The sequence below is a fragment of the Solea solea genome, chromosome 20 (genome assembly GCF_958295425.1).
Source record: "Solea solea chromosome 20, fSolSol10.1, whole genome shotgun sequence".
Classification (NCBI taxonomy): Eukaryota; Metazoa; Chordata; class Actinopteri; order Pleuronectiformes; family Soleidae; genus Solea; species Solea solea.
In genome coordinates this window covers 9,079,955-9,107,278 of record NC_081153.1, presented here as the reverse complement: position 1 = coordinate 9,107,278, position 27,324 = coordinate 9,079,955, and the positions used below count along the sequence as shown (strand labels likewise).

General features: G+C 40.3%; 1 protein-coding gene across 3 annotated transcripts in view; it reads left to right on the top strand.

The window, feature by feature from the left end:
• Positions 1 to 367: 367 nt before the first annotated feature.
• The window catches only part of thrb (thyroid hormone receptor beta), an 89,719-nt gene continuing 62,762 nt past the window's right edge, over positions 368 to 27,324 (top strand). For 2 of the 3 annotated variants that reach the window (XM_058619867.1, XM_058619866.1), the window contains exon 1: positions 368 to 785. The gene's annotated coding sequence lies outside the window, so the exon portion shown is untranslated. The remainder of the gene's footprint in view (positions 786 to 27,324) is intronic. The other variant, XM_058619868.1, reaches the window with a different exon arrangement.

Sequence of the window (27,324 nt, the reverse complement as noted above, 5' to 3'; positions counted from 1 at the left end):
TGTTACACTACATGTTACATATGCATCAATAATAGTCAAGAACAGGTGACTCCTGGGTGGTGGGAGGGAGCCCACAATTTAACTCATCTTTGAGCCCCATAAAAGCTTTGGCCGGCCCTGTTGATAAGAAGACTAAGAACCATAATTAAATACTACTACTACTACTACTACTACTGCTATTTGTTATTATAATCATTTATGATTCATTATTCCTTCTTTCCCTGAACACACACTCAGTGTTGGAACAGTGTTTCCTGTCTTGCTGGCATGAACCAGGGCCTGTACTGTAAAACCAGCCAACCACCATCGACCAGAAGACAAAAAAAAAAAACAAAAAAAAAAACTTGAGAGTTTGTAATCAGGGCGAGGCTTCTGTTGCTCGGTCCGTGTCCGTGATTCGACTCTCTGATTCCCCGTAGCGATCAGTCACAGCGCTGCAACTTCACTGTGTCGCTCTCTTTTTTTAATGTTTAAGCTTTGTTTTCGGCTGGAAGTTTTTTTTTCTTCCCCTCCTGTCTCCGCTGCCGCATACACTGCGCTCACTCTCTCTCTCCCACAGTGACCCACGCAGATACAGTACACACACACACACACAGACACACACGCAGACACACGCAGAGTCCTCGCCTGATTTGCACCAGCGCGGGTCATTTCAGGTTAAACCCTGGCGCTGCGTCCCGTTCACTTTAGCCGACGGAAATCTACACTGGTTCCTGCTGAGGAGGAATGCACACACACCGGGACTCCACATAATTCTTGGATACGAGCTTCGTCTTCTATGTGCGGTATGTGACATATTTTGGCTATTTTTTTTATTTTTTTTGACAACACTGTGACCAGTGACAGCTTCTCTTCCAAACTGGGTAGTTGACACAATAACAGCGTTCATTACGCTCCCGGAGCGAAATGTCCATATCACTGTTGACGCTTTCAACATAGCTCTCAATGTGCATCTATGTCATATACGGGGGGGACAGTGTTTGCCGAACTCCGTTCACATTTTGTGCAATTTACGGCTGCCTTGCCAACCGGCACGCGGTTCACGCACGGGTGGACGTGACTTGGAGCTTTCTAGAACGTATTGAGTCTTTTTGACAATTCGGAGTACATTATGTTAACCGTGCAGCACTTCAGTACTGGTTATTTGAAGTTCATGACTGCTAGGCGCTACCCCCTTAACGCCCACGGTGGTGTGTTTTTGTCGATACAACAGAAGAGGAAGAGGGGAGAATTTAGCAGAAAAGTTTCACTTTTATTCTACAACAGGTGCTTTTTAGTCACGCCGAATGCAACAAGGGCTCGCCACATGTCGGAAAATCACTCTCAAGTTGTCGTTTGGTCCTGTTTGTGTGAGTTAAATGCGCGGGGAAGGTAAAATGTGTGATTTTTAGCTTGGGGTTCTGTGAGTACAAGCGAGCAGCAACATATACGAGCTAGCTTTTTCAAAGAGAGGAGTTTATGGGCCCAAATGATAGTTTCCGCCACAGTGCAGAGCTACAGGGCATTTCAGCAGCTTATGATAATACCCTTCTGGCAGCGTGTGCCTGACTTTTACTTATGTGGCCTTAAAAATAAGTCAGGAATATTTCATCTCACTGACGTAACTATTGCTTTCGCTCTAGCAACACAAACTTCAGTGAAGCGACCGTTCAACACTTAGCATGCAGAGGCAGCATGTGAGACAGTCTTGACAGTGTTGTTAGTGAGTGCTCTCCAATAATAATAATAATAATAATAACAATAAGGCAGCTTGTGACCATTAAAGTTGAGTGTGTCACTGGTGAGTGTGACGTGCTTGCGTCATTAGACAAAACAGTCAATAAGTGTCAACATTAGCTCGGTGAAAGTCGGACTATCTGCGTGTTGAATCCGTATTTGGAGACACTTATTAACTGTGCTTATTGACCTGTTTGCATGGACGTTACTGTGCGCCTGTGGCACGTTACATGACGGTTACGTGATGCCTTCACTGGCTGTCAGGAAATACAAGTTTTGCCCACGTTCCACCACGGTGTCTGTCTGTCTGTCTGACAGTGGGAGGCTTCTCCTCGTCCAGATGTCAACACGAGACGTTCAGGGAACAGAAAGTGTCGGAAATTGGTAGATTTATAAAAATAAATAAATATATTATTACAACCTTTGCCTCATTGAAATTGAAATTAATATTGTCCAGGCCAAGTCAAGCATTAGCATATTTAACAGTGTTGAAGGCAGAGAAAAATAACAAATAGCTATTCCAAAAAAAATCATAATATTAATCTAAAATGCAGAATATATTAAAACAATCATAATATGATGTGGGGGGGATTGATTGGATTGATTTATTTTCAGGTGTATTTAAGAAAATGTCAACCAGTCAATTGACAGTGTCATTCATTTATATCACCATTATTTTACCATTTATTTTATTTTCAATAATGCCAGTTGCAAAATGTGCAAATGATGAGTCATAAAGATCTTATTGACACTGCAGCAACAGGTAATGAGAGCTAAATACAAAACAGACAATGTTATAGTAATACTATATACTGCACATTATACAGTATATATAATGTACAATGCAGGGGATTATTGTTTGGACTAAAAAATTTTGGGATACATGGTACATACCTGTGTTATTATACACAAAAAAACAGAAGAAAATAATGCCTGACCAATCATGGAAGTTTCTTAGCAGTTATTGAAGGCAGCATCATTTGTCATCTGATGGTATTTAAAGTGTGCATATTCTTTCTTTTTTCCCCCACTGGAATAGTTTCGAATGCTGTAGTGCTGCATTTGAAAATGAAATTCCCATTTCCTCTCCCCAAAAATAATCCCTGTCCACTCTGATTGGTCAGTGTCTCCGAGTGCGTTTTTGTAAATATCTCTCTCCAAACCCACAGAGAATGTCCTCGCTGCAGAGTTTGTGAAATGGGGCGGGGCTTGATAAGAGGCTGGGTTTGATATTGGGCCCTGCCCCAAGGGTTATTTTTTTCTAATGCCATTAGGGATTTTTTGATTTCACCCATGTTTGATACAGATATGACAGTCTTGAGAATCTACGGATAACAACACCAGTACATTTTGTTTTTATTTTACTATAGTTTAAGTTAAATGAAACTACTAGGCTGTTTGAGCTGAGCACCTGTAACTATAAATACCATTTAAAAAAAGTTACATTTCTCTCACTACTTTCTATTTTAATTTCTAAACTAAATGTATTTGATATTTTTGTGATATTAGACATGCACAATATTGGACGTTTTGCCGATATATCGAGATTGTTTGGGCCGATAACCAACACCGATATATACAGCTTTACTTTTGCCCAACTGCAGAGGTCATTTAGTCTCTTCTGTCGTGAAAATAGCATAATATGTTTCATACACATATCGCAGCAGATATTAAATATCTTCACTGTGCAAAATAAATAAGCATCAAAATAATAATGGCTGTAGGGGACGCTAGCATAGAAGTCAAGGATGTAGCTTATTCAGCCTACAGTTTTAGTTATTAGTAATCACTGGTGTGGAAATATTTTGAGTTCCCTGTCATTTTAGGCAACAACGTTGTCGACAAGAAAACCGCGGTGTGTAAGCTATGTTGTGAGTGTGTAGGAAAGCACAGGACGTCTCCACATGCATCATAAGGACGTGGAAGTAACCACAAAAACAACTCCGTTAACACAGACAACTCTTCTGTCCTCATTTGGTGAAAAACTTCCTCAAAATTCAACTTGTGCTGGAGTGATAACTAGCGCTTTAGATGTGTTCGTAGCATCAGACATGTGACCTTATTCAGTGGTGGAAAACCCTGGATTTAAACATTTAATTAACATACTGGAACCATGCTACGGAATGCCAAGCAGGTCACATCTTACTACGAAGGTGTTTCCTTCCGTCAGAGGTCAGATTCAGTGACCTTAACAACAGATTGCTGGACCGTCAGAGCAACACAGAGCTACATGACTCTCTGTGACTCTTCTTTTTTACACATAGTTTACAATTGACTGGTTATTGTTCCATTCATATTGTCAATAAATGAATTAAATTTGACGTTAAGGCCTGAGTGGTACATTGAGAACAAGTGATGAACATCATATCATTCATGACATTACGTAGACAATCAAAATGGGAATAAAAAAAGTTAAATGAGTTATCATGACCTAAAACCATTGACCCAAGACTAAACTAGACTCTAAGTCTGAAAATGGCAGACCCATCTGCTCTAAAAGAAAAAGATAGAATTGTGGCCTTAAAATCGAATTGAGGATTTAGAGAATTGTGACATCCCTAGTCATTAGTCATATTGGCGTGTTTGCCAATAATCGATAATACATTTAAAAGCCAGTATCTGCCGATATCGTGAGCATTGTGCATCCCTATGTAATATTTATGTATTACGGATTTCTTACTATGTCTGATCCAGTGATTTGTGACCAGAATCAGACAGATGCAGATACTCCGTATCATATCGACTCATAATTTCCTTGTTGACTTACAACCTGCTGTAAATCCTGTATCAGAAGAAAAAGAAGTTACGTTGTTCCCTCGCCAGTGAGCCTCAGTTTAGCTGCAGTGCTCATCGTTATGGACCACTATCTCTCACATCTTTGTTTTTATGGAAACCAAAGGCAATGGAAGGGAACCAAAGAAGGTAAGATTTGAATCACATACTGTTGTAGATTTAAACAGCTTTACCACACATCTCAATCTGAAGTTGTAGCACTCAACTTAGCATTATAAAGTAATTTTTTTAATACCGTGCAAAAGTCACCACTCGCTTTGGTTGTTTTAACGTCTGTCAAAAGACTGTGATCATTGACATTTGGAGTGGAATGATGTGACTGACAGTTGTCGTATATTAACAAGCTGTCAGTGTGTTTAACTCAATTGTGTTTTCATTGAACCTGGTGTCACAGACAGCAGATATTTATCAACAGTGAAACAGTAGAAGTGTTCAAGTGTATGATTAGATTACACTGATGGGCCATATACTAGTAAACAAGTTCTCTTACACAGAATTAGCATTGCGCTAGCACAGAAATGCCCGAGTAGGAACATTTCAAAAACACCACCTATGTGTTTTTCGTGTCTTCTTCTTCTTTTGTGTGGAGATTGTTTGGTCTATTTTCTTTATTCAAAAAATATATATTTTAAAACTGCATCCATGTTTCCCGCATTAACTGGATGTGTTCCAATAAAATAATTATAATTTATATAAAAATATAATTGTATACCCTACTTAATTCTTATAATAAAGTAGGTGAACATACAATATGAACACAAGGGGCCTTCCACAAAAATTGTGGTGCTCATGGTACTTCCATCAATTTATCATTCCGTTCATACTGTTTTCTTTTGGAGTAAAGACAATTTGTCCTCTGCTTTTTTTGTTGTTTTTCTGTTTTTCTTTGTATAGTCGGACATGGCGGATGCTCCTCACTGACGACTTTAATCAGCGGACATTTACTACGCAAATTAAGAAGAACGTCCTCCCTCCTAGTACATGAAGGCCACCGTAGTTCCGTAGTGGGCCGTGACGGTACTATACTAATATAAATAAATTGATGTTTTTTTCATTTACAGTTTTGTCATGAAGTTTTGACCTGCTGTAAAATAGTTTAAATTATGTGTTGTTTTTCTTTTAGTTTAGTGTTCTCTGTTGCTTGTTGTTGTGCTGGCCAACAAGTTTTTATTTCCTTGCCAAGATACATATGTATGTGTATATATATATATATATATGTATATATATATATATATATATATATATATATATTTTAAGAAAACAGCAATATTGTGACATTTTATTATTCAGTGGCAGATGATGAGCATACAGGCCTAATATTTCAGTCTTTGCACTTGGTGTTAATTTGTAACCCGAACATAGTTATTGATGTTGTTTGATACGTGAGCACTTTGTTGTAAAGCTCAAACTTTCAAATGTTACATGTAATACGATGTGTAAGATATGCACGTTCAGAAAATAAAGTGACGTGAACTGATTATTAATCTGCACTGAAGTTTTTGTGTGTGCCCGTATTATGCCTCTGCTCCTGTGATTGTACACATTGTAATGTATACCTTTTATTTAAAGGGCACGTGTTTTATGTTGCAAGTCTTGTCCTCTTGTCGCAGCGTTCTCGCACCGCATACTGCAGCGTTTTCAGTCGTTTGGGGGATTTTATGTGAATGAAGACATTTCTTGAATCAACGCCGTGTTTACAGAAATCTTTTTGAGAATGAAAAATAAAAAGGTTGTGCAGGGCAAGGAAAATTCTGTTTCCATGTGACTGGTATGACTTGTTTTACTCTGATTCCCCAGCCGTAAAAACTCAACCCAATTCAGTGCAATTAAAAAAACTTAAAAAGTCCCCAGGGGGCAATTCAGAGGCACAGTTGTCAACAAACATGTGAACAGCTTTCGAAGAAATTACAAGTGTCTAAATAAACTAATATTAATAGTTCTAATAACAACACACGGGCAGTATTTAATGGTTGGAGGTATATGGTCTGCATATATCAGTATAGCAGCATGGTCAGTGTAATCTTCAGCAATAAAATAAAATGCAAATTGTGGCAGAGATGGATTGTCTATGAATATAACAGCATTTTTAGTTTAATGACCATGAGGCGAGGTTAAGGGGACAATGCACGCTTTATATTAGGGCCGACTGCAGACTGCAGGTTATTGTGAAATCACGTCAGAACGGTTTGTGGGAGTGGGCAAATAGTAGCGAAGCATTTGTATCATGTTCAGCTCAGTGAGCGATGTGAGGCGCGTTGGAACACGTTTCCAGTCGACACGGACGCTCCACCCGCAGGTTGACAGTTGTCAATTTCACATAACAAGTCCCGACTCCGAGACGAGACGGTGAGAGCCATGGCATCAGGCACTTTCTTTGCGTTTCTTTGGCTCACACAGAAATGTCTTCTCATTAATTACAAACCACTGGTGTTCCTCTGAAACTGTGAAAACCAGAGGACATTAATTCAAATCGATGTAAAGCTTTACGATTTTCATTTGATCTCTTTTATAAGCCGGGCGTGGATGCACCAGATGATTCATTACGCCCCCCCCCCTACTGTCAGGTAGTTTAAGGGCAGTAAATATTACTTATGATACACACACACACACACACACCCTCACACTTCTGTTTTTATTGACCTCAATAAAGTAGAGCAACCTCATTTGTGTATCTGCTCATTAAATGAATGAATGACTCGCTTTAAGACGAGACGGCTTCATTAACATTCGGTATTGATTTGGTGTTGTCTGAGTCGGACTTCAGCTGGAGCACAATTCCGATGGATCAGGAGAACTAAACGATCCAGAGTCCGTTCATTAAGAAGAGGCTAATTGACATGGTGAAGAGTAATCATGTTTTGTATGTTTCAGGGACATTTTGGATCATTTTCTGCGTCATTTTTATCAAATGCTTGGAAATTTGGTACAGCCGGGTTCGTTAAGTCAAATTTAAATCTTATCTGGGATGCACGATATTTTACTTTTTACCAATTACCGATACAGATAGATATGTTTTTACCCTGCGCCCGTTTAGTCTCTAATACTAAATAATCTTCGTTCTCAGGTTCTCTCAAGTTTTCTACATTGTGCAAAATAGAAAAACCTAAAAAAAGAAAAATTGCAGAGAACAGAAACAAAGAATTCAGCGTACACTTTTGTGCTTTAGTCTAATCGGGGGGATCTTTGCGTGTTTGTTGCTATCTGATAATACATTTTAAAGCTAATATCTGCAGATACCATTAGTATTGTGCATATTTTGCATATAATTATAATATTGTCCACCTGTTAAACCAAAGTTTTCAGTTTTAATGATGTCTTTGTTATACGGAGCAAAGAAATGAGAAAATGTTCACATTTACAAAGCTGAAAAATCAGAGAAACGTGTATTAACTAATGAAGAGTACACTAAAAACTATTCATTTAGCAAACGGTTCGTGGGAGTCGCCGGAGACGCAACGATGCGATATCATCATGATATTTAGCTCTAGATCTAGTCGACGGAAAAAGGTCAATGGATTGATTTCATGGTGATCCACAAAAAGTTGAATGTTTATTTAAAAACTGCCTCCCGATGTAAATGGGACGTACCATGTGTCTTTCAGGTGAGCGACCCGCGTTGTTTCATTTAACGACGTATGTTTAACGTTTTCGATGTGAGTGTCCAGTTAAAGAGAAGAACCCCGCGTTGTTAAATAAAGTTTAAAGGAACATCTTTGTTTAGTCAACATCCTGTGGATGATTCAGGTCAAGTTTTCCCATCAAGGCCATTTCAGTCTTTATATCCGTCATGGGCCGTACTGGATTATTAAAGACATACATCACATGAAGCTCCCTAATGAGAGGCTTGTCAGTGATGATTCATAACTGTATGTCTGTGTTTTCTTCAGCCCTGACGGTGACCTGACCTGAGTCGTTTTCTTTCACCGTAAAAAACAACACACTCACACACATAAATCTTAGCTAAAAGGTTCCGCACACGTCTTTGGGGCGACCCGGAGAAAACCTCCTCTGAGCCACCTGTGGGTCACGACCCAGTGCTTTAAGCGACACTGTCGGCCTCAATCTTTGTGTTTTTCATCACCTTACGCCACTGAACAATTGGTTAATCAAGCCACTGCACTTAACATGGTAATATGATGCCTGGTGGCAGCGGTAACATGCAGTACTTATTAACCAGGGCATAATTCCTGCCCCAGGGCTTTGATAAACAAATGGATTAACTGCGAATATAATTTGATGTGATGTGAAGAGATTACGGGGGCTCAGTAACAGCCTTTCAACAAGTCTAAACATTGTGCTGTCTTTGTTGTACTTGATATGTATGCACTGTATATCACAGATACATGTGGACCCCATGCATGAGTGCACACACACACACACACACACACACACAGGTTTGTGCAGCTAGTCTTCTTAGGACTCGGCATTGACTTCCGTTCGTTTGGACTCCCTAAACAAAGACTTAACCATAACTAGTTAATGACGAACCCTAACCTTAACTCTAAACTTAACCCAGTTCCTCAGAAATGAACTTCTGCCTCATTAGGACCAGGTTTTGGTCTCCATGAGGACAGCTGCTCCTGACGAGTTGAGTGTTTATGACAGAAATGTGTCCCAGAGACAGACAAAACAAGCGCACACACACACACACTCATGTTTACAGCTGAGGAATTCTCCGTTAACGCAAGTCTCATGTGTTTGATTTTGTTTGAAATGCCAGCGTTTCTTGTTTTATTATTTGAAATCTAAAGCTCTGCACTTTGAGCTCAGCGCTTTAGCCCGAGGATGCATCATTTACACAAGCCATTCTCTAAACACTCCACTGCAACTCTGTCCCTGTGAAGTCACATTCAGCTAATAACTGTGTACTGGTCCTGCTGCTGTGCCCGGGTTTCGTGGTGATTGGGGATTTTTTTCGTGTCCTTTTAAGTCTTAAATTTGAAGCTTATGCTAATTGTCCTTCACCCGCTGCCGTATTTTCCCTCTGTAGCTACGGGAAGTTTTGACGCTGTTCCTTCGCTCGCAGTCGTTTTTTGTTGTTGTCGTCTCTTTCCAAGACGACTTGGATCAGATAATCGAGAGAGATGTGGGATCAGCATTTTCTCGTCTCCCTGTGGAGAATTTTGGCAAAGGAAAACATGGATGGTGTCACGTAACATATGAATGCACTTTCATCGAGTGCCATGGTTCTCAAACTCTGGTACGTGTACCACCACTGGTACGCAAGCGTCCTGTCGTGGTACTTCAGAACTACTCTGTATAAACCAGGGTATGTGATCGGAGTGGAATGGAAAACCATTGATGCTGTGCAATAACTCAGAGAAATTGGCAAAATGTACACGTAAAATGCGTTTGTGTTTGTGTGTGTTTAAATAACTGCTGTGATTCATTTACTAATAATATCCTGTATATGCCTTTTTCCCATTCAAAATAATATTAGCTGTTTATGAGAGGAAACGGACTGCACCTATTATTACGGTTGAATTCTTAATGTTTCATTATTTTTGGTGATGTTACACAGATCCGGATTTTGTTTAATTTGCAGCAATTGTTCTGTAAATATATCTTTCATAACCAAGCGAAATTGTTAAAGAAACCTAAATGAGTCAACATCAAATCTAATTGAAAATCAGGATGAATCAGGGCTGTGTGAATCCCAGTCTCGTATATTCAGTAAATCAGTAACCCTGTAGTAGCCCTGCCACATATGGAGACTTACAGTATATACCTGCTACTGGGGCTTTTTTGTATCATTCCTTATTGATATTTATCACAATATAACTCAAATCTGTCAGTCTGGGTGATATGGCTTATAAATAATGTCTGCATATAGGAGATATATGTGGATATAAAGCTGCACACAGGTTGTTTCTCTGGACTCTGGAAAAGTTTTGTGCTTCTCAAAGAGTGAGAGTGACAATGCACTGTTAATGCACTCTAAAATGAAATCTAATCTACTGTTGATGATCTGTATGCTGTGATCTTAAAATATACACATTACATTTCAAATAATACCTGCTTTATTTCTTGAAATGAATGAGATGTTTAAAGAAGTGTTTTATGAAGTGACTTTTTTTTATAAAACAATTATCAGTATTGATAAAAGATTGATTGAATGAATTAATGTATTAACACACAATATCAGCAACACTACCACTAAACCAAAATGTTTCTTGTTTTTTACCATTTTTAAGGCTTTTACTGAAACATAACATAGAGCTACACACTGGACTTCTTTCACTCACAACTTCCCCCAATTTTTAAATAATATTTGACACAATATGTAGGTTCAAGGTACCAAGCCTTATTGATGCTTCTACCAGCTCTTTTCATATTATTATTAATAATAATAATAATAATAATAATAATAATAATATTAAATATACAGTATGTAATTTTTTAAATATTTGGTGTATTTCACTAACTTGTTCAACATAATAATGACGATGATTATCAGTGAAACAGCCTTTAAAACATGGGAAAAGTCATCACAGATACCTTAAGACGATATCTTATGTCTCGATATGATTGCCCAGCCGTAGCTGCTACAGATTGATAATGAAGTGGAGGTGTTTCACTTCTCAGCTCCCACACATTGATTTATCTGTGGCCACTGCGACAGTATTAACCCACTGCCACGTATTGATTTTCTATTTTCTGGGCAAAGTGTTATTTCATAGAAGAGCTGCACTCTCTCTCCCCTCTCTTTCACACACCGAGAGTGGACACATCTGTACAGTGTGACTGGATTAAAAACAACACTGTTTGGTCTTTGTAAACACGGAGGACACGGATGTTTGTTTGCACACGGAGCAGGACACATGTGGAGGCGCATTCTAACGCCAGGTGTGAACTCGCATACTTTCAGAGCACTCGGGATCAGGTCTGTCTGGATGCTAGTGTGACACTTTGTGTTAGCCCTGGTGCCGACAACTAAGCAGGTGGCACTGTGTGACGTGAAAACAGATTTTAGCCATTTAAAAAGCTCAAATATTACACTTTAAGCAAAATTATGCTGGATTTTTACCCGACGTTAACAGCTTCAGAGTCATTGTCTTGTTGTGGGTAGATTGGTGGGGGGGGGGCTGTCTCCACTGCCCCCTATTGTCAGTTAGGTTAAAACCAGCGTCAGTCCTCAGTCTCTACACACGAATCAGATGTTGATTTTTTTTTTTTTTTTACAACAGTGAGGATAAAGACGTCGACTCCATAAGGGAAAAAAGCGACCAGACTTGCAAAGTTTTGCCTTAAATACAGCCGATGAGTCTGTCCACGGCAGTCTGAGGAACAGCACAGCATTTACACGCACAATAAAGCTGCCACTTTAAAGGGAAAAGGTCAAATCCACCAAAGCATAACATGTGCTTTAAATGTGGTTTTATGACTTATTCAGTGCTGAGAAACCATTGCACCGTGAACACATTTGAGACACCGACGGTCGCCGTCACTGAAAACTTCACAAGGAAAAACTGATTTTGTCACCAAAAGACAGATTTTCGTGTCACTTTCTGCACCAAATTTCAAAGAGAAAGTCAGTGATTTTAACGTCACAGGACACATCACTGCTGCCTCCAGCAGTAAAGTTCATATGTGTTATTTTGTGACGCTTCGGGCGGAAAACACAGATTTTTCTCTATGATCTTGAAGCAGTGTGAGGTGTTTGATCGATCATTAACAACTGGTTTGATAATGAATAGGTTTGAATGTTTTTAAAACAAGCTGTCTGAGTTTTAAGCTTCTTTAATGTCAATAGTTCCTGTTTTATTTCCTGACATTTTATGGCCAAACGATTGTCGACACAATCCCTAGTTTTTAGTCCTAAACTTAAGTTTCCAGTTGGAAAAAGCTGTGTACTGTTGAGATAAAGGGTTAAACATATTCCTATGAGGTCACAGATTTGAGCGGGCATGTATTTTATTACCTTTAAACTCCGTGTTTACTTATTTCAGCCATGTTTACTCTGAAAGCTGAACACTGAATTGGTCCTTGGTGCCGCAGGAACTACGTGTCAGTCGCCCCATACGTCCACACTTCATAAAACCTGAACTATGCCTTTAAAGTCAGGTCTGAGCGAGGCAGAGCGCGGGCTGACAAACTGTGGCTGTTGGTGTGACGCGTGTTTGGCTGTACATACTGTGCTCTACAGCTGTCACAGATAAGAGTTGAGAGGTGGAACTTTTTAAACGCCGCTAATTAGGGACTTAAGTGATTAACCTTTAAACGCTGTGACCTGCGTCAGGATCATGTCGCCCGATGACGGTGCGACGCTCACCGCAAAGGAAGTTTGACCCCCGAGCCACGTTGAAACGTCAGCTGTTAAAAGATTGTAAGAATATAAACCACGCTATGTTTATGCATGATGCCCTGACTTTCTTCCTTCACTGCAAACTATCCGCCCCTTTTTCCTTCTTTCTTTCTTTTTTTTTTATTGTTAGTCAAAATCAGTTTTGCCCACATGTGCTCTGAAGTAATGGGTGTTTGGCCGAGTGAGCTCATTAAGCACAAACACAAAACGGCATCATAAAAAAAACTCACTGTGTGTACCTGTGGGTCTGCGGTCAGAAAGACACGCACCCCCCCCCCCCCGACAACCACATGGCTTCAGCTGCGAAAAGAAACGGTGTTGAAACTGGCAGTTGCTGTAGATCTTCATACATTTCTTTAGCCTTGAGGTGCTTTTTTTTTTTAACTTCCCTGGCTCCTTTCAAACAACAGTCGTACTGCGTGCATCGTCAGGGGTTGGGCTGACAGGAACTGATGGAACAAACAGTCAAAAGTAGGACAACTCCTCAAATGTTCCAGTTACTGGAATTAATGGGTAGTGGCTACGAGCACGACTGCCTCACAGCACCAGGGTCACTTGTTCAAATCCAGGTTTGACCAAGGGCCTTTCTGTGTGGAGTTTGCATGTTCACACTGAGGTTATATGAACACTAAATTGACCATAAGTCAGCTGTGATTGGCTCCGCCCCCCCCCGTGACCCTCATAAAATGGTAAACAAGGAGTGAGTGAAATTAAAACACAATGCAATAGGGGTGGGAATCACAGGGCACCTCCTGATATGATACTATACATGTTCCACGACATGATACCATCGCAATATCTGTCTAAAAGTTAAAAGTGCAGAATTTCTCTATTTATTCACAACAAAGTGCATAAAGTCTATGTATTGAACGTGGATGGAGCCTCTCTTAGCGTAGCTTTCTCCACCATTATCCCGCCGTAAATCCCCTCTTCTTCAGCCAGGTAACTTCCACCAGAGTTTCCCCTCGTTCATTTGAGCAGCGCCGCCGTGAGGACACATGAAGTAGCGACGCCCGGCGAGTGAAACTGGCAGGGGCTGTTTACTTTAGAGCGCCTTAATTTGTTAAAGGATTACTTTACCGATTTGCATTTAGCTTTGTATTACTAGAATAGGGCTAGTATTTTTGAAAAACAGTGCTTATCAACCTCAGTTTCCTCTGAGTTGAGAAATATCTACATTCTTTTCTTTGTTACGTGCCCACCAGTGACACTTGGTCCTGTTAGCGTAGCTGTTATCAAAGATGGCAGACACTGGAATGAGGTCCCGTCCCCCTATGAGTGGGTCTAAAAAGTGCGGAATTAGTGTTGCAGTTTCAAGACTCGGATCAAGTGTCACTGGTGGGCACGCAACAAAAAATGAATGAAGATTTCAAATGGTAAAAATAAGCCCAATTAATCCACTGACTTTGATTGTTATATGTGATTGATACCTAGTTATGGCTCAATATCTCTATGTTGTCCTAGTTCCAAGATGAAACTTGGACCAAACGTCCAGATCAGGCTCAGTTCAGGTCTGAACACTCCCTGCGTCCTCAGATCCGATCTGAGGTGGTTTGAGGACACGCGTGTCCAAATTCCTGAGCTGCATAAACGCAATCTGTCCCCAAGATGGATTAGAGACTCTGCCTCCACAGCTGACATCCTCTGACTCGCTGCCGTTTCCCTGTTTTCTGCTTCAATCACGTCGGTTTATTTGTAGCCACTGCCACAAAAGTTCAAAAGACTGAAGTTCTCTAGTTTCCTTGTGCATATGTGTTGCCTGAGATCCTGTGGGGGCAGAATGTTGCATATTGCACCTTTAATACCCGGGAGACTAAAAATTCAATGTAATGACATTGAGTCTATTTTTTTTTTTTTTACAAGGTTTTGAAAAGCGAAATAAATTATCTTTATAATGACTATTTTTTAAATATTCCATGACCTTCATCTCAGAGGTAGCTCATGCTGAAAGTAACATTCCAGCCCAAATATGAGCGGTAGTAGTTAATGGATGAATGGGACTAATAGTGTCAGGTTTTCCATTTAATGTGTGCAAATAAAGAAGGCTTAATGGTGCACCCACGCCTTTTATTTTTGTGAAAAATATTTCAGTGATCAGATTGGATTGTTGTCCTTAAACCAAGGGTTTTCACGCTTCATCCCTGCAAACACTCGGCGTGAATCACGCCGCTGTGTCCTTGAGCCACTGTGTCACTGAACTTTTCTGCTCCGATAAATGACGTCAGATGTTGAGGATGATGATGCAAAAGCCAAAAATCCGACAAAGCTTCAGTCTCCAGTTAATGTTGAAAAAGAAAAGAAGAAACATTTTTATGGCATAAATCAAGACCCTAAAATGTGAAGGCAGCTTTAAAAGCTGCAGGAAAACACATCTCGGCAGTTTTTCGAGCTGAAACTCTTTTAGACTCGGCCTTTATGAGAGCTGTAAACTTAGCTTTCAGAGCAGATAGTTTCCTTAGACTTGGAGACGATTGTTCTTGGTTCAGTTTGAATTTTCGGGGGCCGCGTACGGTTTGTTTTTGCAGAGTTCAAGTTCAAACTTTGGTTGGGTCATTTGAGGACGCTCGGATTTGAAGCCGCTCCAGCTTTGGCTTGGCCTGGTGCCCTGGCTACTCGTGCTCTTCCCGTCTGAGGCCGTGTGCACTCTGCAGCTGAGTTCTGCTGCGGTGTCTCTGTATTTGGTTCTGTGAACTGCGTCGTGCCCTCAGAACTGACACACTCTCACTGCTTGTAAGACTCATCCTTGCAAAAGGATCCTGCCTTTTGCACTGCTGTGTAACAACAAAGGTGGTCTCCAGATGTAGAGTGAGCTCGGTTACTGTTGCCACTGTGTTGTGGTTGCTATCCAGGCCAAAAGGTATTGTGTGATCTTTGTGCACATGTGGGATTATTTAGAGGACAAGGCTATACTTTGCTGGAGTCTGGTTTAGACACAGTTGAATTCAAAAATAACAACATTTAAGATCCAATATGTAACATTTGTGCATTAAAATATCTAAACTATACTCTTTGACTAGTGTACTTTATAGAAATGTATATGTATCATGAAGGTTATGGACCACTTCATTCATGTTGGTCACCTTTTAATGATGTCATTCACTTTAAGGACCTGCTGCTGAAATTGCTCCTCTGTACTCAATACTGCCAGCTCTCACAAGTATTTCACAATAAAAGACTTAAATGAGTGGAAACAGGAACCAGAATTGGTAGTGTTTTTAGTTTTTTTGTGACAGAGACGTATGTTTACAAACTGTTCAGCGGAGCTGATCTGAATGAAATGAACAGGCACGTTAATTACAGTATTAAAGTATTATCAAGCAAATTGGAATAATTGGAATATTTAAACCCCTAAACCACTTTCAGCAGGTGTAACCCAGTGTGTATGTGTATCTAGTTAATGTTATTTGTTGGTCCAGGTGCAAAGCTTCACAGTTTAGTGTCAGGTTTTGAAATTATACGAAAGGCTCTTCTCACTGAGCACCGCACTCAGCCCACCTCTTGGCATTTTAGCCTCAGAAGAGGGGGTGGAGTTAGCCTTGAAATCAGTCAATACTGATAATATCAGATCATTAAGGAGGAATCTTTGCTCCTGAGTGAAAGTTTAAAAACAAAGACAGATAATTGCGGTGTCTTTATTGGCAGAGAAGGTTGAGGAGACTCTGTATTAGTGGCCATTGACACTGCACGTGTCTATAATCAGGGAAACTCAGTGCAGTTTATGTTTCAACAGTACGGCTACACAAAGCTGCTTTACACAGTCGTTTGGGGTCAAACCAGAGCTTAAAGAGCAATGAATATTGAATTGACTGTACCTTTATTATGGAGCAGCAAATACAGTGTCTCCTGCATGTGCACAGGTGTCTTATTTAATGTCATTTCAATTTGCCTTGAAGGTGGGGTGTTTCTGCATTAACTCAGTGTCACTGGCGATAATCGTATCAGTCCAGGGTTTGCTTTAATCAGGAAGCGAGGTCGTTATTTGAAACAAAGCTTTGAGGTTGTGAGGAGGGACCAAGGCTGTTGAAAATATCCAGTCCCTCACACAAACAGTTGGCTGTTGAAAGGAGCCAAGCTCCTGACAGTATCCCATTCATAAAAAAAAAAAAATGATTTGGTCTGGCTGTTGGACATGGGAAACGTCCTGAATACTCCCGAGATAAAGCTGCAACAGCAGGCGTCTGCAGGTGCTGAGAAATCCAAGCCATGTTTGAGCCACAACATGCTACTGTGGGAAAGGAACTCTGAAAGAATTTGACTGGAAATTAGTGGTGATGAGGAACTTTGGGTGACATCAAATTCAAGGACTTTCCAGGACTAATTCCCTTAAATTCAAGGACTGAATGTTCTGACACAGCCTAAGATGGGTGGGTGTCTTCGTCCATGATTTGCAGCACACTGTGCATCTGGACAAGTGATTGTCCTTGGGATCTTGGTTAAAGTCAGTTGTAATTTTCGTTGGTGAGGTAGAGATCTTGGAATTTTCATTTCACAGGCATCACGTCGTCATTTGCTCTCGCTTGCTTCAAGTCACTCGCTCATTGTTCTGCATGGAATCACACGTCGACAGTGGACAGTGTCCACAACACTGCTACTAGTTATGACTCCACGTTTTGATTGGCGTAGGCCTCGTCTGCGTACGTCAAGCAACGCAGGGCATGAAACAGTAGGTGGCGTCGTAAACAAACAAGGGAGATATTTTCTTTCCTGCACAAAATTCAAGCACCCAAGTCTATTTAGGGCGATCTTTCACAAACTGCCAAGGGCTTTGAAACACGCCACTTTGTCACACCACAGGAAAATATGTTACTTCAACATTCTGTGTTCTAAGATGTTAGGGGGCGTGTCCACTGCAGGAGCCATACACGTTTACGCTTAAACTAAACTCTGAGACTAAAGTTCAGTGTCTGTACCGAATAAATACATAAATATAAGCTTTTTCTGGTGTTTTCGCATCGCAGTAAGACACATTTTCAGGACAAAGACGTCTCAGCTAGCTGGCAAAGCCAAGACCGTAGTGTAGGAGCAGGTGCACTTACTCACGAGTGAGCGGGTAACTGTCAGCCGCTGTTTCCTTACGTTCATGACACGTGAAGAGAAGAAACTGATAACATGCATACTGTAGCTTTAAGTCACTGTTGTGTGGCGTTCACACGGATCGCTAAAAAAAACCTTTCATTCTAATAATTCACAGTGTAGTAAATAACCTTGATTTATGTCCCCCGACTATTTCGGGTCCTTCAATTTGAGGGAATTGGCCCCAAAATGTCCTAAATAATCCTTTAATTTGATGTTTTGCAGGGTGTGGAAAACCCTGTATGGGGTTTTGGCAGAGCTCCCCTTCAGAGTGCTTCTCTCGCCTGCAGGCATATCAAATGCTCATGAATTGATTTCCACTGCAGTCTCATGGCTGGGAATGAAACTCTGTTCTTACATGTATCATATTTCTCTCGTCAACAGTTATGAGTCAGTGCAGGGAAATCAATAATCTGCGTCTCTGTTTGCCTCTTGTACTGATGTCATGGATTAGTCTCAAAGTTAAATGTGTACTAATGAATGCTCATGTGACAACCCTGTACGACAACAGCCTCGTCAATATTATTAAATGTTATGAAGATATATTGGTTTTTGTCAAAGTCGGCTTAAGGAGGAATAAAACCTGATGAGAAAAGAACACAACTGTCCTCCTCCATTAGCAGCAGACTTAAAGAATCCAGTATTAAAGCTCCTGCTGGAGGATCACTGCTCATGCTTTTGCCGGCGTTTCACTCACGGGTCTGTTTATTTATTTGGATCATTAAGTAGTTTTCAAAAGAAAAACTCTGACAAATTAACACACATTGTCTGCCACATCAAGGGCTGTGTTTCTGCTCTGTGTGATCAGCCTGTACTGCAGCAGCTGCTGCCTGTGTTGTCATGGTAACACTAACAAACTCACGTCTTATTCTTAGTATCATCAGCCTCGTGGTAACTTGGATTTACAAAAAAAACCAAACAAAATATGTAGACTGTGTTCATCCTCTGGAAAGTTATGTTTGTTGACATCAAGACTGAGAAATCAGTTGAAATTAATTGCAATTTTTGCTATTTTGAGATAAATTCGTCACCCTTTTTGTTTTTACAGTATTTAAAATCAAGCAGCGCTTATGGGCGACGTTGCAGCTGAACATTCCTCACTCCTCTCTTCGCGTCCGAGTGTTTTCGAGAACCTACGTAGCCGCCCGTTAGCATCAAAACTCAAAAGATGTTTAGTTTGTCCATCGTTGGCTACTGTAAAAACATGTTTGTCCAAAATGGCCGCCTATGTAGAGCAACAACAATTCGTACGATCAGATGATTGCGTACACACTCAACCTTAAGCTTTACATACAAATCAATGTTGTTTTTATTCAAAATAAATCAGTACGATTCAGACCATAATTACTGCTTGTATATGTAAAGCACTTCATGTATGAAAAGTGCTATATAAAGTGATTGATTCTTAAAAAGTACAAGCCATTTTTTTGTGTCATTTTGTGGTTATGTTCTATCAGATGGAGGGTGAAAAAAAGGGGAAATATCAATAAAAAACATGCTGTGCCTGAGCTGTAAACTGCATTCATCTCCTGGACTCAAAGCCCTTTTCTTTTTTTTTTTTTCTTTAGCCAAAGAATAATTCCTCACTTGAGTGGTTTTGTCACCAGGTAACTGAATGTCGCTGAAAGAAAACAGCTGTGTTGTAATTTCAGTATTCAGTGACTGGAATACTGAGTTTTTCTTTCAATGAAGGCTCGGAAAACCAATCAGAGACGGGTTATTGCAAAAATAATAGCTGTGTCCCAATTCCGGGCCTGCGTTTTTCGAGCCATTGTAGGCTGGTCTTTTATTTAGTTTCAGTCTGGTTTTTCACACAAACTGTGGAAACACCAGAACCAAGTTTTAATGAATCACACATTGTATGTTAGCACAGCTTCTACTCGCTGAGCATGTGAAATTAGACGTGCTGATAAGAAATGTTGGGAAATAATGACTCTAAATGACGCAGAGGGCGGAGTCACACTGTAGAGACCAAACCCGACCAGAACTGCACAGGCACAAAACATTTTCAGAGCCCTTTTTTTTTTTAAATCACTTGTTACTTAGGTAAATGTCACTTGGTTGTTACGACGCCACCTACTCTTTCATGCCCGTTGCCTGATGTATGTAGACTAGGCCTACGCAGAACAAATGTGGAGTCCTTATAAGTTGCGGTGTTGTGGACACTGTCTCTCTCCGCCGTCGACGTGAGATTCCTTGCAGAACAATGAGCGAGTAAAGTTCAGCAAAATGACAACATGATGCCTGGGAAATGAAAATTCCAAGATCTCGGTCTCACCAAAGAAAATGACATGAAAAAGACTGACTTTGACCACGATCCCAAGGTCAGTCTCTTCAAATCAATAAAAGTGGACGCCATGGGCGAAGACGCTACTACCAGTTGCACCCTCCCATCTTAACAAATACAAAGTTTGACGTCTCGTTGAGGCAAACAGCCAAAAACTGAGCAGGAAACAAAGAGCTGTCCTCTACTCTATCCTCCATTCTTATCTGTTATGTTGCGTTTGTTGCCGCCGTTCGCTGTGGTCGCAACGGTACGACGTCACGCTACGCGGCTATCGGGCTCAGCCCACACCTCGCCTACCAAGTAAAAGTCGAAACGCAAACCTGACCTGGGACTTTACCATTCCAAGTTTCCCCTGAAGGCTGACTCCAATGCTAGATAGGTCTGAAACAACATCCACTCCGGCTGCTTTCATACTCGTGGAAAGCACCAGGGGGCAGTGTAAGAGTCAGTTTCAGCGATATATTCATCTATATCACATGTGTCAAACTGGCGGCCCGGGGGCCACATGTGCCCGCCCACCACTCTGCGAGGTGATGGAATAGAGACAGAATATAAGACTAAATGTATTTGCCAGCAATATTTTATAATAGTAATAAAACATTCGATTGTAATCATTGCTTTATTAAATGTATTACACTCGACATGAAATTATATTTATTTAAGCTGTTTTAAGCACAATTATCCTCGTCATTATTTGCTAAATTTTCTATTTAATTCTCCGTTTTTGTGCATCACAAATATGTTTTTATTGTGAATATTTTTATATCAAAACAAGCACTTTTACTTTGCAATTCTGTCTAATATCATAATGGATATGTTATATTGCCCTCTATGTCGGCCCCTGCTTGACCAGACTAGATGCTCATTGGCCCCCAGCTCATTTGAGTTTGACACCCCTGATCTATATCATCGATTTAAAGTTTGTAGTTAAAGCTCACAGCTTGAAAGCGGCATTTTAGCTGAGTGATGTGACTGTGGAGCGCTATAGGCAAGAATGAATCTGTCGTATACATGTATGGACGTACATGTATGAATGTGCAGGAAAAAGAAAGGCTGGGCATTTGCCAGCATTTGACATTTTTCTTCATCCTGTTTTCTCTTCCTGTTTCTGTCTCTCGTCCCGTTCCTCATGTGTCGTGTCCAGTTGTGCAGAGTACAGTGTGTGTTTCTGTGGTCGTCGGTTTGTGTCGAAATGATTCTGAAGAGCAACAAAAAGAGGAACCCTGCAAGTCCACTGTATTCTAAGTGAGTGGTTGTTCTTTTAAGTTCATACGTACTGTGAATTGCACAGGATGTTCATTATGTGGTAACAAAAAACAAAAAACACTCTACTGTTTACACTGCAGGAGTTTTAGCAAGCATCTCAGTCTCATTAGGATTCCAAGACATGAATTAATAATTTGGAGGAAGTGGCTGCTGAGAAGTAAACAAAATGCTTCTGTCACGGACCTTTAACTCCTCTCACCGTTGTCTTAGACTGGAGCCGATTTGGTTTCATTTCTGAACTGTCAAACGTAAATAAAGAAACCTCCGCAACACCAGTTTACGGCTTTTCTGAGAACGTGTCGAAATAGCTTGACACTTTGAAGCGAGGTGGTTGGCTCCGTGTTCAAATGCAAGTGGTTTCTAAGAAAGCCATGACAAAGCATAATGCACTGAATGTATCAAATCCCATTAATGCCTTTGGGTTCTGGTTTACTGTGGAGGCTCAGATGTATTGGGAGCAGATGGATCACACAGATGTGGTATTTGGTTATAGCTTTGATTCTGATGCTGGGTTTAAAAGCCTGTGTGTGTGTGTGTGTGTGTGTGTGCAGAGGTTTGTAATTCACACTCTTGGATTCGGAGTCTGTGTCCTCAGATTTGTCAGCTGGTCCCTTGGACGTATCCAGTATGTCCTCAGACTGCTAGTACCCAGGTTCTGATCATCAACTGTAGGACACATAAGAATGGACATAGTTTCCAGGTCTGAAAGGTCAGAAAAATTCAGATATCTGTTCAAACTTTGGTGGAGTGAGCAGAACGTAACCGTTGAGCCATTTTGAATGCCGCCTTGAAATGACAACATTCCCAGAACCAGAATTCATTTCTTAATCTAAAGTTTTTCTGGGGAAATTGAGGACACAAGAAAGATAAACTGACTTCCTGAGCAGAAAATCACAAAACGGAAGCATCAAGTGGCACGTGGAAGAAGTTCAGGTTCTACACCAAAAAGCGAGGACTCACCTGGGGGTTTGGGTACCTTGCTCACCTTGCTTGACCCGGTGGGAACTCAAACTGACAACAGACAATTAAACCAGTGTTTCCCACTTTTTGGAATGTTCTCGATTCTTTCAATAAATTCCACTTGGCCTTTCATGTTCGGTTCAAAAAAAGGTCAAATGTTGGCTTGAGTTCTAATTTAATGGGTTTTATTTTTAATAAAACAGCCTGGAACTACTCAGGGTTGTATTTTGATTTTTTTTTTTGTAAGAACATTTTTTCTAAGATGAACTCCTGTGGAGTGAAAAACTCTGCTGCTGATCACTGAAGTTATTGTGCGGCATACAGATGTAAGGTTCAATGAGGAGGGCAAACTGTGCTGCAGCTCCAAGGTAAGCTAAATAAAGCAAAATAAAAGACAGGCTTTTTCTTCTCCTCATAATTGACTACATATTTGGTGCAGTGTGGTATAGTTTGGAATGGTAAAGCATTGACTTTCAACTGTACTGAACAGTATCTTTGTGCGGTAGCCGGCGCTGTGCCCACTGGCTGCGTTGTACCAGTGCGACGACATTGAACGCGACACAACAGACAAACAATGGAGGACGTCCAGCAGCTCTCAACGAGACGTCAACACTTTGTATGAGAATGGACCGCGGGGCTTTAAGAAACGCCGGTCGCAAGCGAGTGACGTTTTTCTGACGCTCATTGATGGCAATTCAATTAAATGTTATTTGTATAGTGCCACAACAACAACAACATTCATTAGCTCGAGGCTCTGTACATAGTAAGACAGAAACCTTTACAATATTATTATATTTCACACAATGAGCAAACACGAGGCGTCAGTGGAGGGCCATACACAGCCATCTGCCTCGACGGGTTGGGGTGAAAGGAAAGAAAGACGGGACAGTTCTGAATCAGTTATGACATGTTCATAGAGCTATAATGTCATTTATACAGGCAGCAGCACATCAGCTGATCGTTGTGGGTGGAGTCGGTCTAGTTGTACCCAGTTGTACCACTAAAAACCAAAAATGGAACGGTTGTGGGTGGTTATTTTGACATTATTCCTAATAGAACGGTACCAAACGGAACCGTTCCACTAGGTGGAAACGGGGCTTAAGAGGTGCAATGCTGCCTTCCACAGTTTTGAAGTTTGTCCATCCTCCGTCATTCTCCTCCCCCTCCTTGTTGTTGTTCTTCTTGTAATAATTTCTGATAGGCCGTACTCCACAGGTCGAAGCTGCAGATCAAAGTAGTCGTTGGTTCTCATCCTCACTCTCGATCACAGTTCAAAGTTCTTTATTACAGTTTATTACAACAGTTCCCGCTCTCTGCTAATAAAGTTGTTTTACATCAAAGCTGTTGTTTTGTCACATTGAGCCTTTATATTTTTTACCAGTGTTCCTGTCCACGGCTGTTTCATGTGTAAGATGAAAAGCAGAAAGTCACACTTTGATACTCGCAGCGTTTGAACAGGAGGAGACTGCGCTGCCCGGCTTTATTGACCAGGTTTAAATAAGTCTGAGTGACTGATCACATGGCTAATTTACTAATGTTGCACCATTTCTTTTTCTCTTCCATGTACCTGGATCATGAAAACCAACCTTTGACATCACATCATCAACAGGTGAGTCATTATAAATGTTTAGTTTAACATTTTAAACACACGTGTGTGTCTGTGAGGGAATCCTTTGCAGTTTCAGCAGAGTTTTTTTCTCCGTTTTCTGTTCTTTTTCTCTTAATTGGTTTGAAAGAAAAGCTGGACACACTTATATTCATCATGTTTATATTCAACATAGAACTGTTGCTTTCATTACTCTTTATACAGCGGTGTCAAACTCAAATGACCTGCGGGCAAGCAACGCTTATTTTCATAAACGAGCACTTGTTTGGTTCATAAAATGCGTGAAAATGTCCCCAAATGTTTCCCCAAACCTCGGAACTAATGATATTCTCAAATGTCCATGTCAAATGAAAAGAAAGCAGAAAATATTCACATTTTAGAAGCTGAAAAATCAGCTTGGGTATTATTTGGTGTAATTGAATTAAACAGAAGTCCGCTGACCGGACGCTAAGTGCTACATTTTTCCGCTATTGTTCAGCTCAGGTTCAAAGTGGAACATGTGAACTTGTAATCGTTGGCAGGAAATCCTGACCCTGGCTTTCAGATAAGAGGTTGTGGATTTAAACGGGGGAAGTGTTCAAATGTGGCCACCGAGTTATTGAATGATGAGAAAAAAAAAAAGCACATTTTTAATGCCTGCGTGTTTTTACATAAGGGTTTGGTGTTTCCTGCAAATGTAAGTGACGCAGAGGCTGCTGAGACAAACGTCCGGCTACAAAAAAACAACAAAAGACAAATGAAGAAGACAGTGGGTGGGAAAGGAACATTCAGTTTGTTTGCTTTGGGGTTTTTTTTTACCAGAAAACACTCCAACTGTTTAATTGAATTTAGCATTTGGTTGATATTCGATGCATCAAGTGATTGTTTGGGCCCTGTTTCAGATATTGTTGATGATTGAGTAGACAGTGTTCACAGCTGTAACAGTTCAAAATAACAAAAACCAAACAAAGCATCGCAGCGATGAGCTTGTCATGAGAGCGGCAGTACCTGTGCCTTCAGCAGAACCTCTATTTGTGTGGCCTAATGTGATCCTATTACGATGGTGAATGGATTTATGTTTGGTACGAGGAGCTTATGAAGCTGCTGGCAGTCGGCGTGGAGCTGAGCTGTGTTTTCATGCTTCGGGGGAAGTTGAAAAACACTCTCAGGCTTGGATGCCGTTAAATTATTCATGGCGATGGAAGGAGAGGAGCTGTAAAAGTGTTCATCTTCACTTTTCCACCGCTGGCTGCTCAGCTCGGTGGAGTGATGGGGTGAATTGGGGTAAGAGGCACGGCGGCGGTCCTCACAAGAGCAGTGAATCCTCACTGACCAGCAGCAGGAGAGCCGGCTCCAAGACTCCCGTCCAGACCGCACATTTGTGGCACGCCATTGAGCGGCGTGTATACATTTGTTTTGTGTTTGGGTTCCACGCGTCACACTGGCCCTCGTGTTGACAGGGAAGTTGTCATAGTTGTCAGCAGGTTTTAAAGTGAGGAGCGGCTCCCAAACATGGGATATGCAAGCAGGCGTGCAGACAAACTGTTGCAGTGCTGACATTAGGGGTTTAGTCATGGGCTGTTCCAAACAACGGCCACGTGTGTGCGTGTGTGTGCGTGTGTGTGTGTGTGTGTGCGTGTGTGAGCTGCAGCTAACGATTCTTTTCATCGCTGATGGAGCATTCATTTACGTCCACAAACCAAAATGATTCAGTTTGAATGATTTCTTTGTTTAATGGAGCAATGAATCGAGAAAATATCCGCATTTAAGAAGCTGAAAAATTAATTACTTTAAAAGAAAAAGCAGTCACAACCAATTCATCAATTATTAAAATAGTTTACGATTCATTTTGTATTAGATTAATTATCGATGATACTTCCACTCACTCACCAAAAAAAACAAAAACAAAAAACATGCGACTGCAACTAACGAGTATTTTTATCATCGATCAATCTGTCCATTATGGTGAAAAAAAAAAATTATAATTACGATTATTTCAAATGATGATGATGAGGTATATGGAATTTATTGCACCTAAGATTTTGAATTCACCTTAAAATAACTATGAATTATTGTATATGTATTTATCCTTTACTCAGGGATTCTGTGTGTGTTCTATTTTTGCCAGATGACGGCAAAAATCAAATCTTCCCTGTGCGACGATGAGTGAAACACAAGGTTTAAGGTTTAATGTTTAATGTTTAATGTAATGTTTATTACAATCTAGCAGAAAGAGAAGCAGAGAAATTGAAAGCTTTCTTTCTTTTTTCCTTTTTTTTTAAAAAAAAAGGAAAAATGCAGAAGTTACAACATGACGGTTATTTGGAGAACCACAAAATGTTGCTGGAGAAAATTGCACACTCGGTGTCATTTTACAATTTGGTGTTTGGTTTTGAATGTGAACGCTGGTCCTCTTCTACGATCCAGCAGGATAAAAGATTACTGAGCAGTTCCACAAGTATTTCTTTGGCTTTAGTGTCGGACGCTGTTTCTCTGCTGTTGCCGAGTTTTGTTTTGTTTTTCACTTTGACGAGGCTGAAATTTTGAGGCGGTAAAAGAAGACGATGCAGTTTGTCATGAGCTGCTGTGGGTTGTTTTTTTTGTTTCTTTTGCTGCCATGAGAGAAACACGATCACATTTCTTCTTTGTTTCACGCGTTATAATTGCAGCGTTATAACGAGATAATATATCAAGTTATGATGAAGGTTGTATATGATATTTTTCAGCAATAGGGACTGGCCAGTTATTATTTATTTATTTATCGGCTATTATTATTACAAATGACACATTTCTGTTCTCAGAAACTTGATAACTTACATGTTTTGTGTTTTTAATATTTAGTTTAGCAACTAGCAATTATTTTCTCAATTAATCGAGTAATTGTTTGGTCCATAAAATGTCCGAAAAATGTTGATCAGTGATTTTTTTGTGATGTTCTCACGTGTCTTGTTTTGTCTGCAAACCAAAATGATTCCGTTTTTTTAAGATTTCTTTGTCAAAATGGAGCAAAGAAAACAGCAAATATTCACATTTAAGAAGCTGAAAAAACTAAAAAAAAAATGAAAAAGGCAAATCCTCAATTTAATAGTAATCAGTTAATAATTGATTTGTCAAATAATTGTTGCAGTGAAACACGTGAAAATACTGTACTGGTACTGTACTTTTTATATTATTTGTTGTCCTTAAACAGTTAAACAAAAGAAAGGTGTCTTCCTCAGCTGCCCTGATGTCTCTAAATCATCTTCATAGAAAAACCCTGTATCAGTCGACCTCTATTTCTATGTCATATTTACGTGAAAATATCTTGATATAATCTGAAAGTCGTCACCAGATATAGAG